The sequence below is a fragment of the Balaenoptera ricei genome, chromosome 1 (assembly GCF_028023285.1).
Source record: "Balaenoptera ricei isolate mBalRic1 chromosome 1, mBalRic1.hap2, whole genome shotgun sequence".
NCBI lineage: Eukaryota > Metazoa > Chordata > Mammalia > Artiodactyla > Balaenopteridae > Balaenoptera > Balaenoptera ricei.
The window spans coordinates 35,759,797-35,772,104 of record NC_082639.1 but is presented as its reverse complement, the minus strand read 5'-3'; the positions used below and the strand labels follow the sequence as shown (position 1 = coordinate 35,772,104).

General features: G+C 51.8%; 1 protein-coding gene and 1 long non-coding RNA gene across 5 annotated transcripts in view; one reads left to right on the top strand and one right to left on the bottom strand.

Moving 5' to 3' along the window:
- PTPRF (protein tyrosine phosphatase receptor type F) overlaps positions 1-1,313 on the bottom strand; it is an 85,722-nt gene extending 84,409 nt beyond the window's left edge. For all 4 annotated transcript variants that reach the window (XM_059920752.1, XM_059920757.1, XM_059920768.1 and 1 more), the window contains exon 1: positions 1,131-1,313. The gene's annotated coding sequence lies outside the window, so the exon portion shown is untranslated. The remainder of the gene's footprint in view (positions 1-1,130) is intronic.
- On the top strand, positions 240-10,465 carry LOC132364731 (uncharacterized). The gene is made up of 2 exons (XR_009502898.1): positions 240-431; positions 10,179-10,465. It is a non-coding gene; the product is annotated as an uncharacterized LOC132364731 (long non-coding RNA).
- Positions 10,466-12,308: the final 1,843 nt, after the last annotated feature.

Below are 12,308 nucleotides of genomic sequence, written 5' to 3'. Positions count from 1 at the left end.
CCCAGTGATGGGGGAGGGAGCACAGAGAGACCTGGGAAGAGAGAAAAGACACCCGGGGAGAGCACAGAGAGACCCGGGGAAAGAACACAGAGACCCAGCAAAGAGCACAGAGAGCCGGGAGAAAGAACAGAGAGAACAGGGAGACCCTGAGAGAGTCGCAGCCAGCTGAGAGACTCCAGGATTACTGGGGCGGGGGAGGGGGTGCGGTGGGGATAAGACTGGGAGGCCGTGACACAGGGAGACAGAGATACAGAGACGTTGAAGGGCACAGAGAGACACCGACACACGGAGGGAAACGGAGAAAGAAGCTGAGACAGGATCGTGGGCCAGCGATGAGGACCGGGGCACACACCAGCACGGGACGGGACGCGGGGCGGCGACTGAGTGAACTTTCCGGAGCGGGTCCGAGTGGACACGTCCTCACGGGACAGGTCGCTCCAGGGCCTTCGGGTCTTGGCACCCGGGTGGGGGCGGGGACAGCCCGACCCGGCCCCTCCCTCCCCAGCCCGCGCCGGCGACCCCGCGGGGTGGGGGGTTCCAAACTCGCGCTCCGCGCACCCCGGGACCGCACGTGCGCCCGAGCCGCGAGCGAGACGGAGGCGCGGCGGCTGCGGATCCCCCGCCGGCTGGGAGGGGGCGCCTGTGCGGCGGGGGCGCGGCCTGGACCCGCCCGGAGCTGGGGTGGCTGAGGGAGGTTGAGGGCCGCCCCCGGAGCGCGTCCGCGCCGGTAGTAGGGGGAGACAAGGCGGGACCCAGGAGTGGGAGCACGGATGCAAGAGGGAAACTTTGCGCTGGGTGGGGGGGCGCGGGCTGCGGCTCAGGTGCGGCGGGAGGGAGGGGGAAAGGGGGAGGAAGGGAAAGGCGGCGAGGGGCGGCGGGGAGCTAGCCAGCCGGCGGCGGGGTGGGGGGGGCGCGTCTGCCGCGGGGTAACGCGGGGAGGAGCCGCCGGGCTTGGTGGTGGGCTTAGCCGAGGCTGCGGGCGCGGCAGGTGGGGGCGCGGCCCGGCCTAATCGGCACCCCCAGTCCCCCGGGACCGCCCCCAGCTCCGCTCGGCGGACGCGGAGAGAGGGCGGGGGAGTGGGAAAGGACGGATGCGGAGGGGACTGGAAGGGGGCCCGGGGGTCACTCACCGCCTATCCAGGGGCCGTCGGTCCGCATGTCCCCCCCCCAAGCCGCTGGGGCCGCTGCTCCCTCTCCTCTTCTGCCACCGCCGCCACCGAATCCCACTCCCGCCACCGCCACTCAAGCTAGAGCTGGAGCCGGAGCCGGAGCCGCCGCCTCTGCCGCCGCCGCCACCGCTCCCGCGCCAGCTCCAGCCGCGCGCCCGCGCCCGCGCCCCTGCCCCTGCCGTGCGCGTCCCCGGCGCCGCCCCTCCCCTCGTGCACTCTCGCTCGTAGAGCGGCTGAGACGCGTAGGCCCGACGAGGCCTCAACCCAACCCCGAGCCTAAACCGACCCGGGCTCCAGTACCGAAACGGAACCCCAAAATGAGCATGGACAGACCCAAACTCCCATACGAAGTCTGGATCCTATTAGAGGCTCCCAATCCAAATATGAACCTGATACTACTCTAGGACCCCATTCCCTCGATGTGAACCTGATACCGAGCCCAGGCCCACCCCCAAACTCAATAGTGAGTCCAAACCCCTAAATCTGCCCCGAAATTGGCTCAAGTAATAATTTTAATCCGAACCCCTATATTGACCTCAAATACCAATTCTGACTCTAAACCCCTTTATCACCTCTACTTGATAGTGACCCCATCACCAACCCTGGTCCTTAAATTTAAATGGACCCCACTACCAACGCTGAGCCCTGATCCCTGTATGAAACCTAAAGTCCAATGGCTCCCTTCTTATGGACCCCAGCACTCTTTTCTGAACCCCAAGCCTTACATAAACCTCTAATACTGCAGTCCTAATCCCAGGTCAACACCAACACCCTTCCTGAACTGGGATTGAGATACCAGAAAAGGACCCTAATACAAATACTGACCTCAAACCTCATCCATATAGGGGCCCATTTAAGACCCTACATTGTCTCACCTCTAATGGTAATCTTGGAACCCAAGATTTATGAGGCTGGCTTTGCAGAAACTCCACACTAATCCACTCAATCCCCATACTCACTCTACTTCTCTGACCCGATGTCAACCCCAGAGCCTGGCCAACACCTCAATATCTACACCAATTCCAACTGTGAACCTGAGTCACATTGTGAGTTGGCCCTTGAGTTCAGGACTTGATAATGTCCCCCAAGCCTGATATAAACCTCAGTATTGAGTTTCTGACTCCTCATATCAAACTCAGTTGCTGACCCTATAAATTTCTGGGCTAAACCAATAACTTACCGGAAGATTTATTCCAAGTCCTAACTCAGGAACTTGGTGAGCTCCAAACCAAGAGCCACACCTTGGCACCAAAGCCTCTGGCCCCAGACCTATCGTCCAGTCCGTGCCACACCAGCCGTCTCCTGCCTGCCCCCCTCATGAAAGACGGGGTGCCTACCCCTACTGCCCTAGGTAAAGTGAGGACCCCTATGGGATCTCTGATCTATGGAGTCTCTGTGATACCACTGTGAGTCTGGAGGTTAGGTGAGAAAGTTTGGGGATTGTTGAGGCATCTGGACTTGGGGATCACAGTGTAATGTGCAGGGCAGGGGTAGAGGTGGGGGTCTAGGGATCTGGGCTGAGGGGTCAAGTTCTGGTTATCACCTAATTCACTACCTGCATTTGCCTTGGACTTGGATTTAGAAACGGTGCGTGTGCGCCCCCTGGTGTGTGAGAAGGGGATGGGACTGGCTCCAGTGATTCTGGGCAAACAGATCCGGATTCCGGATGACAAACGGATCAAAAATGAACATTCCTAGTCCGTGGTTTTTTTATCCATTGGTAATTTTGGTGTATTGTGGAGGAGGCATTACAAATTTTGTGCATCTTTAGACGTTTTGGCCTGTTTTTTCAGTATTGGAGTGGGTTTAGGCTTTCGGGGGGTGGGATTCTTCTAAATTTAAAAAAGTATGCTTTTTGGCCAGTGATGCCTGCTCATTGCTGACTGGTGAAAACAGTTCCTCTTGGCTTCAATGGCCTACACTCTCCTCCCTGGCTACCGTTTCTCAATCTCTTTTACCATCTCCTGCTCCTCCTGAGGTCTATCCTAGGCCGTCCCTTCTTCCCCTCTGCCTCTTGTCCCTTGGACCGTCTCTACCACCACCAACCAAATGCTGATGACTTCCAAATCTCTGTCTGCAGTGTGGGCCTCTCTTCTGAGCTCAGGACCCATATATCCAAGAGTCTTCTCTAGATCACTCCCCAGATGTTCGTCAGGTAAACTGAATTCACCCTCTCTCCTGCTGCCCCAGCAGCAACACTTCATTCACTCAGTCACTGGGCCAGAAACAGGGCACCTTCCCTCCTGCACCCTCATCTAATGCAACCTGCAAATCTTGAAATGTAAAAAGGGACTAGAGATCATCCCAGAGGGAGGTGGGCAGGAGTCGGGGATGGAGAGAGAAAGATGGGGGGGAGGGGAAGAGATGGGAGAGAGACAGAGACAGAGAGCTTCTGACTTTTGGGTTTTGGTTCACACAAAATCAAGTTGGTCATAAAATCTCTCACACATAGTCATAAAAAACGCCCCTTAAGGCTTACTCTGTGTTGAGTAGGGTCAGTACCCTGGAACCAATGGTACCTATTTAGAACCATCACTTCCTCCAAGGAGCCACCTCTAACCCCTGGCTGAGTTGAGGGCTTGCCTGCCCAAACTCTAAACACTGGGTGTCACCACCATCAGTATCTGTGTCTGTCCCCACCCCCCCGCCCCACACCTTATAGGTTGTGGGTTCCTTGAGGGCAGGGCAGGAGGGATGAGCCTGCCTTGTCCACTGCCATATCCCAGGGGCCCGTACTGGGCCCTGATACACAAAAGGTGCTCAGTACATATTTGTTAAAGGAATAAAAAGACAGCTTTTCCTCTTCTGTGCTCAGGGACCATCAGACATAAGTGACCAGGTGGGGAAAGCTCCCTGACCAAGCCTCAGAGCTCGTCCACACCTGGGGCTTCTGTTGGCCTGGCATGCCCTGAGAGGGGCTTGTGGTGTTTGCTGACCTGTGTCCCTGCAGGCTGGGCCTCAGTGGGTCTGCAGCTCTGGCAGCCTAGTTCCCTCTGTCCAGCACTGCCTAATCTGTGAACTAAATACTTGGAAGGCCCGTGGGCCAGGGGCCTTACACTCCTATGGCTGAAGTCAGCAGACCCACTCATTGCTGGGCCAACCAGCCTCCTGCTTCAACCCTCACAGGGACAGAGGGTTCTCAGAATCTCAAGCCATTGGTCTCTAGCCCCCTGCTCACCCACCTTTCAGTACCACGTGTGGTCAGGTGTTTGCTGAGTTGCGGTGTGAGAGTGGCTGCAAGCAGCCTGCCCAGATCTCAGTGTGCCCAGCACCTGGAACTGGACACAAGGCCGAAGTAAAGGAACCAGAGGCGCAGGCCCTGGGGCCACACAGACAAGAGCCTCAGGTGGCTGGGCCTGTGAATGCCTGAGAGTGGTGGAAAGAGAGGAGCCAAGGCTCTGTCCAGACTGCCAAACTCTGAGCTCGGGGTCCATGTGGACTTGACCCGCTGCTCTGCTCCTGGGCCTGGCAGGGAGGGACGTCCTTGTGCTCATCTGTGAAGGCTGAGTGCTACCACATGGTAGATCCGTGTCTGTCGGGCTCCAGCCCCAGGGGGCAGGGTAAGGGGAGAGCCAGATGTCAGCTCCCACTCACTGTTCACCCTTTGCCCAGGTCCCAGGCTCACTGGACACTGCTCAAACTTATGACGTAAATACAACTCTTAGTCATCTCTTAGTTGGTCTAAATCAAATTAAATTCAGCTTGAGTCCCTGCCCAGCAGATCTGTGAGAATTCCATATCACTCACAGCTCTCCTTCCCCTCCCTCCAATGGTCCAAGAATGCCAGGGGCTTGCACGGCCCCAAAGATGCTCAGTCTGTGCTCCTCTTTGCAGAGAAAGGCTGAGGTCTATTTCAGGCCGGCGCTGCCATTGCAGACATTAGTCGTCCCTGCTGTGGGTGGGCCTCCCACTGTTTGTCCCCCATCTTCAGGGCCACTCCCCCATCCCTGGCTCTTTATGGGGGTCTCTCCCGTAAACCCTCAAAGTTGCAGCCCTTAGACCTTGGCATTTGCAGTCACACACAGCCATTTTCCGGGGCGGGGTGGGGGGGGGGCGGTGCATGCCAGGGTGGGACGGGGAATGCCCGTCCTCCTGCCCCTCTCTTCCATACTGGAGAATCAACTCCCTAAGACGCGGTGGTGTTCTCCCTCTCAGCCCAAAGGACTCAGACGCCTGCACCGCAAAACAGTCTGTGTACCATCTCAGGTGTGGAGTGGGAGGGAAAAGGCCCAGGCCCTAGAACATGAATGCCTGGCTAATGCCTTTCACTCCTTCCTAGTGAGTCACTACATGGGGGGCGGGGGGTGTGAATGAGACGGGAGTTAATGTCTCAATAGAACACTCCGCTGATGACTTCCCCTCAAGCTTCTCTGAGAAAACAGAGGCTACCGGGGAGGACATCTCCATCCCCCCACGATCAAATCCACAAATCCACCCCATCTACTCCTTCCTCTCTCTCTCCCTCCTGAGATGCGCCCTGCCATGACAGGGGCTGACCCCACCTGCCTCCTCTTTACTGTACCATTCCCATCGACTTGCAGTCATGCTCAAATCTCTCCCATCCTAAAAAGTTCCCTCCCTGGACCCCACCGGCCTGTCCAGAGTGGGAAGGATGGAGCGTTTCTCTGTTCTCCTTCACAGCAAACCCAAGAGCTGTTGACACAGGGAGCCTCCACCCTCCCGTCTCCTGTACACACTCAGCCCACTATGACACAGCTTTTGGGACCAACACCCCTCTGAAATTGCTCTTGACATGATGACTATTCACCTCCCTTTTGCCCAATCCAACGACCTTGCCTGTTTGCAGCTTAGTGGACCTCTCAGTGGCCTTTGCTACTTCAGTCCCTTCAGTGTCAGCACACACAGACCAGCTCCTGACCTCCTTGTCGAATCCCCATCTGCAGGCCACTGGGTCACCTGTTCATACCATCACCTGCTGGGCCTCGTCCCGTCCCTCACCGCACCACCTGCTCAGGTGACCTCAAGATGAGATAACTGTTGGGTCTCCTCAGACCTCTCTGCCGTGGACCTCTTTGTGTTCTCCTAATGCATCTGCTCTCTCCTTCCTTTGCTTTTCTTCTTGTCCCACCTGGATGTCAAGGCCTAACATTTTAATAACACTCTTGTCAATACCCCGAGCCCCTTTGCCTCTCTGCCTTTTGATCGTATCCGTCTGGCAAGCCCCCAGCTCCGGATGAGCCTTCCTATCTGCATTCTTGTGCTGTGCTCAAACAGCCAAGGAACTCCACAGGTCAGAGTGATGTTCCCATAAATCATAACTGCTGACTGCATATGGGCCCTCGACATATTTCTCCCGTCAGCTTGGAACCCCCCTCTCTGCAGCTGGCTGTTTTCAACCTTTGCCATTTTCTCTTTAAGCCTCCAACCAGCCCATTTTCTCCTTGCCGGGCAGATGTGACCTCGACTGCTCCTTTACAGGATTAAAGCCACAGACAGGAACACCCCCCCGCCACCCAGTTTCCTACTAACACAGTCACACATCTCCCTACACCTGCCCCCTCTCCTGCTGCCTCAGAGGAAGCACTCCTCCTCCTATCTCAGGCTAGGGCGGCTGCCCATCCTTGACTCCCTAGCCCCTGCGGCTTCTCTATCCATTATCCTCTCCCTCTCTGAGCTCTCCTTCCCACCAACCTGCCCCTGCAACCTTAACCCTGGCTCCCTCCCCCACTGTTGGCCGTTGGACATTCCTGTCCACTCCAACATTCAGTCATATATTGCTTTCATCTTCCACTACTTCCCCAAAACATGATATTTGAGCTAGGACCTCCATGTCTCAAAATTGGATGGGCATCTTTCCCAGTATTCATCTTATTAGACCTCCTGATTATTCAACTCCTAAAACATTAGCTTCTTTGACTCCCTTGACACCATACCCTCCTGGTTTGTCTCTTAACTCCTTGGTCTCCTTCTCAGTCTTCTCTGCAGGGTCACCCTCCTCCCTTAAATGCTGGTGTTCCTCAAGCCCATTCCTAGGCCTTTCCCCCTCTCACTGTGGACCCTCCCTGGTGATCTCATCCATGCTATAGCTTCAGTTACCGTTCATCTGCTGATGATTCACACCTTTATGTCTCCAGCCTGGAGAACTTCCTGTCTAAGCTCCCGACCAGCAGGAGCCTAGCCAATGGCTTCATCATCTCCACCTCCATTTCTCAGAGGACCTCGACCGCAACACGTCTGAGACCTAACTCATGGTCCTCATTCTCTCACCTTCCCAGTGTTCTCTTTCTCAGTGGATGGTACCATTGTCCACCTAACAGGCAAGCCAGAATCCTAGGAACCATCACCAAATCCTGTTAATTTTACCTCCAAAGCATCTCTGTAATCTACTCTTACCTCTTATCTGGATTCCTACAGTGGCTCCTAATTGATCCTACTGTGTCTACCCTGTCCTTATCCAGTCTTATCACGTCACTCACTCCCCTTTAAAAACCTTCTAATGACTTCCCATTGCTCCTGGGATAAAGAGCCAACCCATTAACAAGTACTAAATGCCCTCCCCTTGCCCGCCTTCCAGCACCAGTCCAGCATCACGCTCCCCGCTGCTCAGTGCCCTCCAGCTGCACGGGCTTCCTTTCAATTCCTCAGACACACATATGTGCCCCCACCCATCTCAACCACCAGGCCTTTGCACATTCTTTCTAGAAGACTTTTCTACTCCATCACTTCACTTTTTAATTCATTCTTCACTTTTCGCTCAAGCATCATTTCCTTGGGGCAACCTTCCCTGATGTAGGTCAGCGTTGTTTGTTACACATTCTTACTGTGTCCTGTTTCTTCCATATATAATTATATTACATACATATCTCTCTGAGCCCCTCACCCTGTGTGGGAGGTGGGTGGAGTCCATGGGGGTTCCAGGCCATGTGGGCATTGGGATTCATAAGCGTCGTGGGGGACTTCCCTGGTGGTCCAGTGGCTAAGGCGTTATGCTCCCAAGGCAGGGGGCCCGGGTTTGATCCCTGGTCAGGGAACTAGATCCCACATGCCATAACTAAGAGTTCGCGTGCCACAACTAAAGATCCCGCATGCCGCAAAGAAGATCCCGCACGTGGCAACTAAGGTCCCACGTGCCGCAACTAAGACCCGGTGCAGCCAAATAAATAAATAAATATTTAAAAAAGTAAGTGTAGTGGGGGCTTCTGACCAGGGGCTTGGAGCTGCACAGGTGTATATCATGGACACCTCCACATTTCCAAGGGCTCCCCACAAGCTGCCAATGACACTGGATGTCCCAGGCTGAACTGGCCCCAGTCAGGACAGACCAGTTGCTAGGGGCAGGCCAGCATTTGGAGACATACAGACCTGGTCTGAATTATACCTGGGGCACTTACTAGCTGTCTGGTCTTGGGCAAATTACTTCTCTGCCTAAGCCTCACTTTCCTCTTCTGTAAAAAGGGGGTACTACTTACTTTGCAGCATTGTAAAAATGACATAAAATTGTGTTTGTAAAGAGCTTCATCTGCGCTTCACATCACAGGTTCTTGAAAATAGAAGGTATTTGATGATTATTAGAATTAGCATAATCAAGCCTCTAAAAGCATCGGTTTGGAGGACCATTTAAAAGCTAATCCCACTGGGTCCCATATCCTGGTAATCCTCAGCTACTGTCTGAATGAGAGCCAGCTTCATCATTCATCAACCTCCTTCTGCACTTTGTCCCCCCTCATCCAACTTTTCACTGCTCCCTCCCCAGCCTTCCCCTATAGCCCTCTGTATACCCTCAGCCTCTTCAGAAGTCCTTCCTCCAATTCCTGCCTCACTGAGGACCCAGCAACTATCTCCAGGGAAGCTGCCATTCTCCACAAGTGCAGAGTAAAGAGGCCGGGGCAGAGCCTTCCCTCTCACAAAAGCCACTCCCAGATCATATTCCTTCAGCCTCTCAGAAAAATTCCTGCTCATTTAAGGTTCACGCCATCTGGCTCTTGAAATTCATTAATTCAACCAAGATTTATTGAGTGCTTTTTCCTCTTTCTCTACCCTACCTTCTTTCTGAAAAGGCTTGGGTGACATTAAAAACATGTAATATAAGATGCTTGGTACATAGTAGGACTCTAGTATATTTGTGAATAAATGAATACATTTAAAAATGTTACATAGAAGTTCCCCTCTCCCCAATCCCCCCTTCAGAGGTTTCATCTAACATAAACAGAGAAGTAGAAGGTTTAGTCTTAGACCTCCCTTGAGTTGTTCCATTAGAAGCTGGTGCACCAATTTAAATGTTCTTCTAAGCTCTGCAGGGGATCACATCTCATAATGCTAGTCACCACCTGGAGCCTGGGATGTAGATAACTCAAGAACACTTTGCTTCCTCCCCTTGAACCCCAACAAAGAGGTGGGAGGTGGAGCAAGCCCCCTGCCCCTTCACCACGGCACCTTTTTGTTCTCTGCAAGACCATTATATGAGGCTGAGTTGCCATATGTGACTTGCTCTAATGCAGGGAAGGGCAGCTTAAATGAATTACAATGCAGAAAGAGAAAAGTTACAGCTGGGTAATAACTAGGAGTTTCCCTGAGACCAGAGAGAAAAGTATCTCAGGAATCAAATGCTGGACTTCCCTGGCCGTCCACTGGTTAAGAAAACACCGCGCTTCCACTGCAGCGGGCGGGGGTTCTATCCCTGGTCCAGGAACTAAGATCCCTCATGCCGCGTGGCACGGCCAAAAAAAAAAGAAAAAGAAAAAAAAATCAAATGCTAACTTCACTCTCCTGCCCTCCTTTATACAGGTTTTCTCTAAACTGCATCCTTCATCAGCTCTCCCTTGCAACTGAGAAAATCCCTTCCTTCCCCACCAGGATGGGGGTCTAACTCCCTGGATCTCTTCCCTTCCCCCATTCAGTTCCCCAAGATAACTCCTGAGTCATATCTGCAGACTTCATCAAGTTGATCAGTAATGCTCAAATTGACACCTCCTCCCAAAGATTATTCTTGTGGGGAAGGGCTTTGGCATTCTACTTCCCATTCTTCAAGGTGGGTTTCTTTTCTTCAAGGGCCCTGGTCCAGGAAGATCCCACATGCCGCAAAGCAACTCAGCCCGTGCACCACAACTACTGTGCCTGCGCTCTAGAGCCCACGAGCCACAGCTACTGAAGCCCATGCGCCAAGAGCCCGTGCTGCGCAACAAGAGAAGCCACCAAAATGAGAAGCCCGTGCACCACAACAAAGAGTAGCCCCCACTCGCCACAGCTAGAGAGAAGCCCACGCACAGCAACGAAGACCCAATGCAGCCAAAAAAATAATAATAAAATAAAATGAACATATTCTTTTCAATATTCAATATCCGTACTGGTTTCCTTAAATATTGAAGTTGCTAAACAGATACATTCATACCCATAGCTCAAAGATTTTACTTCTTAGGTCTAGTACATTCTAAAACCATATTGAGAAAGGAAATAATTCCTTAACGGCCTCATAATTAGCATCGTGTCTTCCCTTTTCCCTGGGAATCAGTAAATCCGATTATTGTGGGAAGACTAGAATGTCTGTTCCTTTCTTGATCCCCTTTGGGATTTGTTTGAATAAGAATATGGTCATAGTCTCTTTAATGATTTCTCAGTGATTTTCACAAGTGAGGATTTGATGGCTTGATTTTAGGACGCCTCAGTTATATTCTTGCCAAGAGCTAATATCAATCTGGGGAAAGAGAAGGGGGTTGGCCTATTCTCCCAGTTAAATAAAATTGAAGTATATGAAAAGGCTGAAAAAAAAACACCCCAAAACAAGGACAGTAATCAAGACAGTGTGATATTGGCATAAGGATAGACCTACAAATCAATGGAACAGACTTGAGAGCCCAGAAATTAACCCTTACATTTATGGTCAATTGATTTTGACAAAGGTGCCAAGACAATTCACTGGGGGAAAGGATTGTCTTTTCAACAAATGGTTCTAGGACAATTGGATATCCACATGCAAAAATATGAATTTAGACTCTTGTCTGATGCCATATTCAAAAACTAACTCAAAATGGGTCATAGACCTAAATGTAAGAGCTAAAACTATAAAACTGTTAGAAGAAAACATAGGAGTAAATCTTCAGGACTTTGGGTTAGGAAGAGTTTTTAGATATGACACTAAAACACAAGCAATATAAGAAAAAGTAATAAATTGGGCTTCACAAAAATTAAAAACTTTTCAATTCAGAAAACACCATTAAGAAAGTGAAAACATGGGCTTCCCTGGTGGCGTGGTGGTTAAGAATCTGCCTGCCAATGCAGGGGACATGGGTTCGAGCCCTGGTCCTGGAAGATCCCACATGCCACGGAGCAACTAAGCCCGCGAGCTGCAACTACTGAAGCCCGCGCGCCTAGAACCCATGCTCCGCAATGAGAAGTCCCCGCACAGCAAAGAAGAGTGCCCCCGCTCTCTGCAACTAGAGAAAGCCCATGTGCAGCAATGAAGACCCAACGTAGCCAAAATTAAAAAAGATAAAAAAAAAAAAAAGAAAGTGAAAACAAGTCACAGACTAGGAGAAAATATTTGTAAATCTCATGCCCGATAAAAGAATTTGTATCTAGAAAATGTAAAGGACTCTTACAACTCAATAATAAGACAAATAACTCAATTTAAAAATGGGCAAAGGGGCTTCCCTGGTGGCTCAGTGGTTAAGAATCTGCTTGCTGATGCAGGGGACACGGGTGTGATCCCTGGTTCGGGAAGATCCCACATGCCGCGGAGCAACTAAGCCCGTGTGCAACAACTACTGAGCCTGTGAGCCGCAACTACTGAGCCCACGTGCCACAACTACTGAAGCCTGCGCACCTACAGCCCGTGCTCCACAACAAGAGAAGCCACCGCAATGAGAAGCCCACACACCGCAACTAAGAGTAGCCCCTGCTCGCCACAACTAGAGAAAGCCTGTGCGCAGCAATGAAGACCCAGCGCAGCCAAAAATAAATAAAATAAAATTTTAAAAAAATGGGCAAAGAATTGAACAGACATTTCACCAAAGAAGGCATACGAATGGCCAATAAGCACATAAAAAGATGCTCATCATTAGTTGTTAGGGAAATGCACATTAAAACCACAATGAGATAGCATTACACATCACCTACAATGGCTGTGACCAAAAACACAGTCAGTAACAAGTGTTGATGAGGATGTGGAGAAACTAGAGTCTT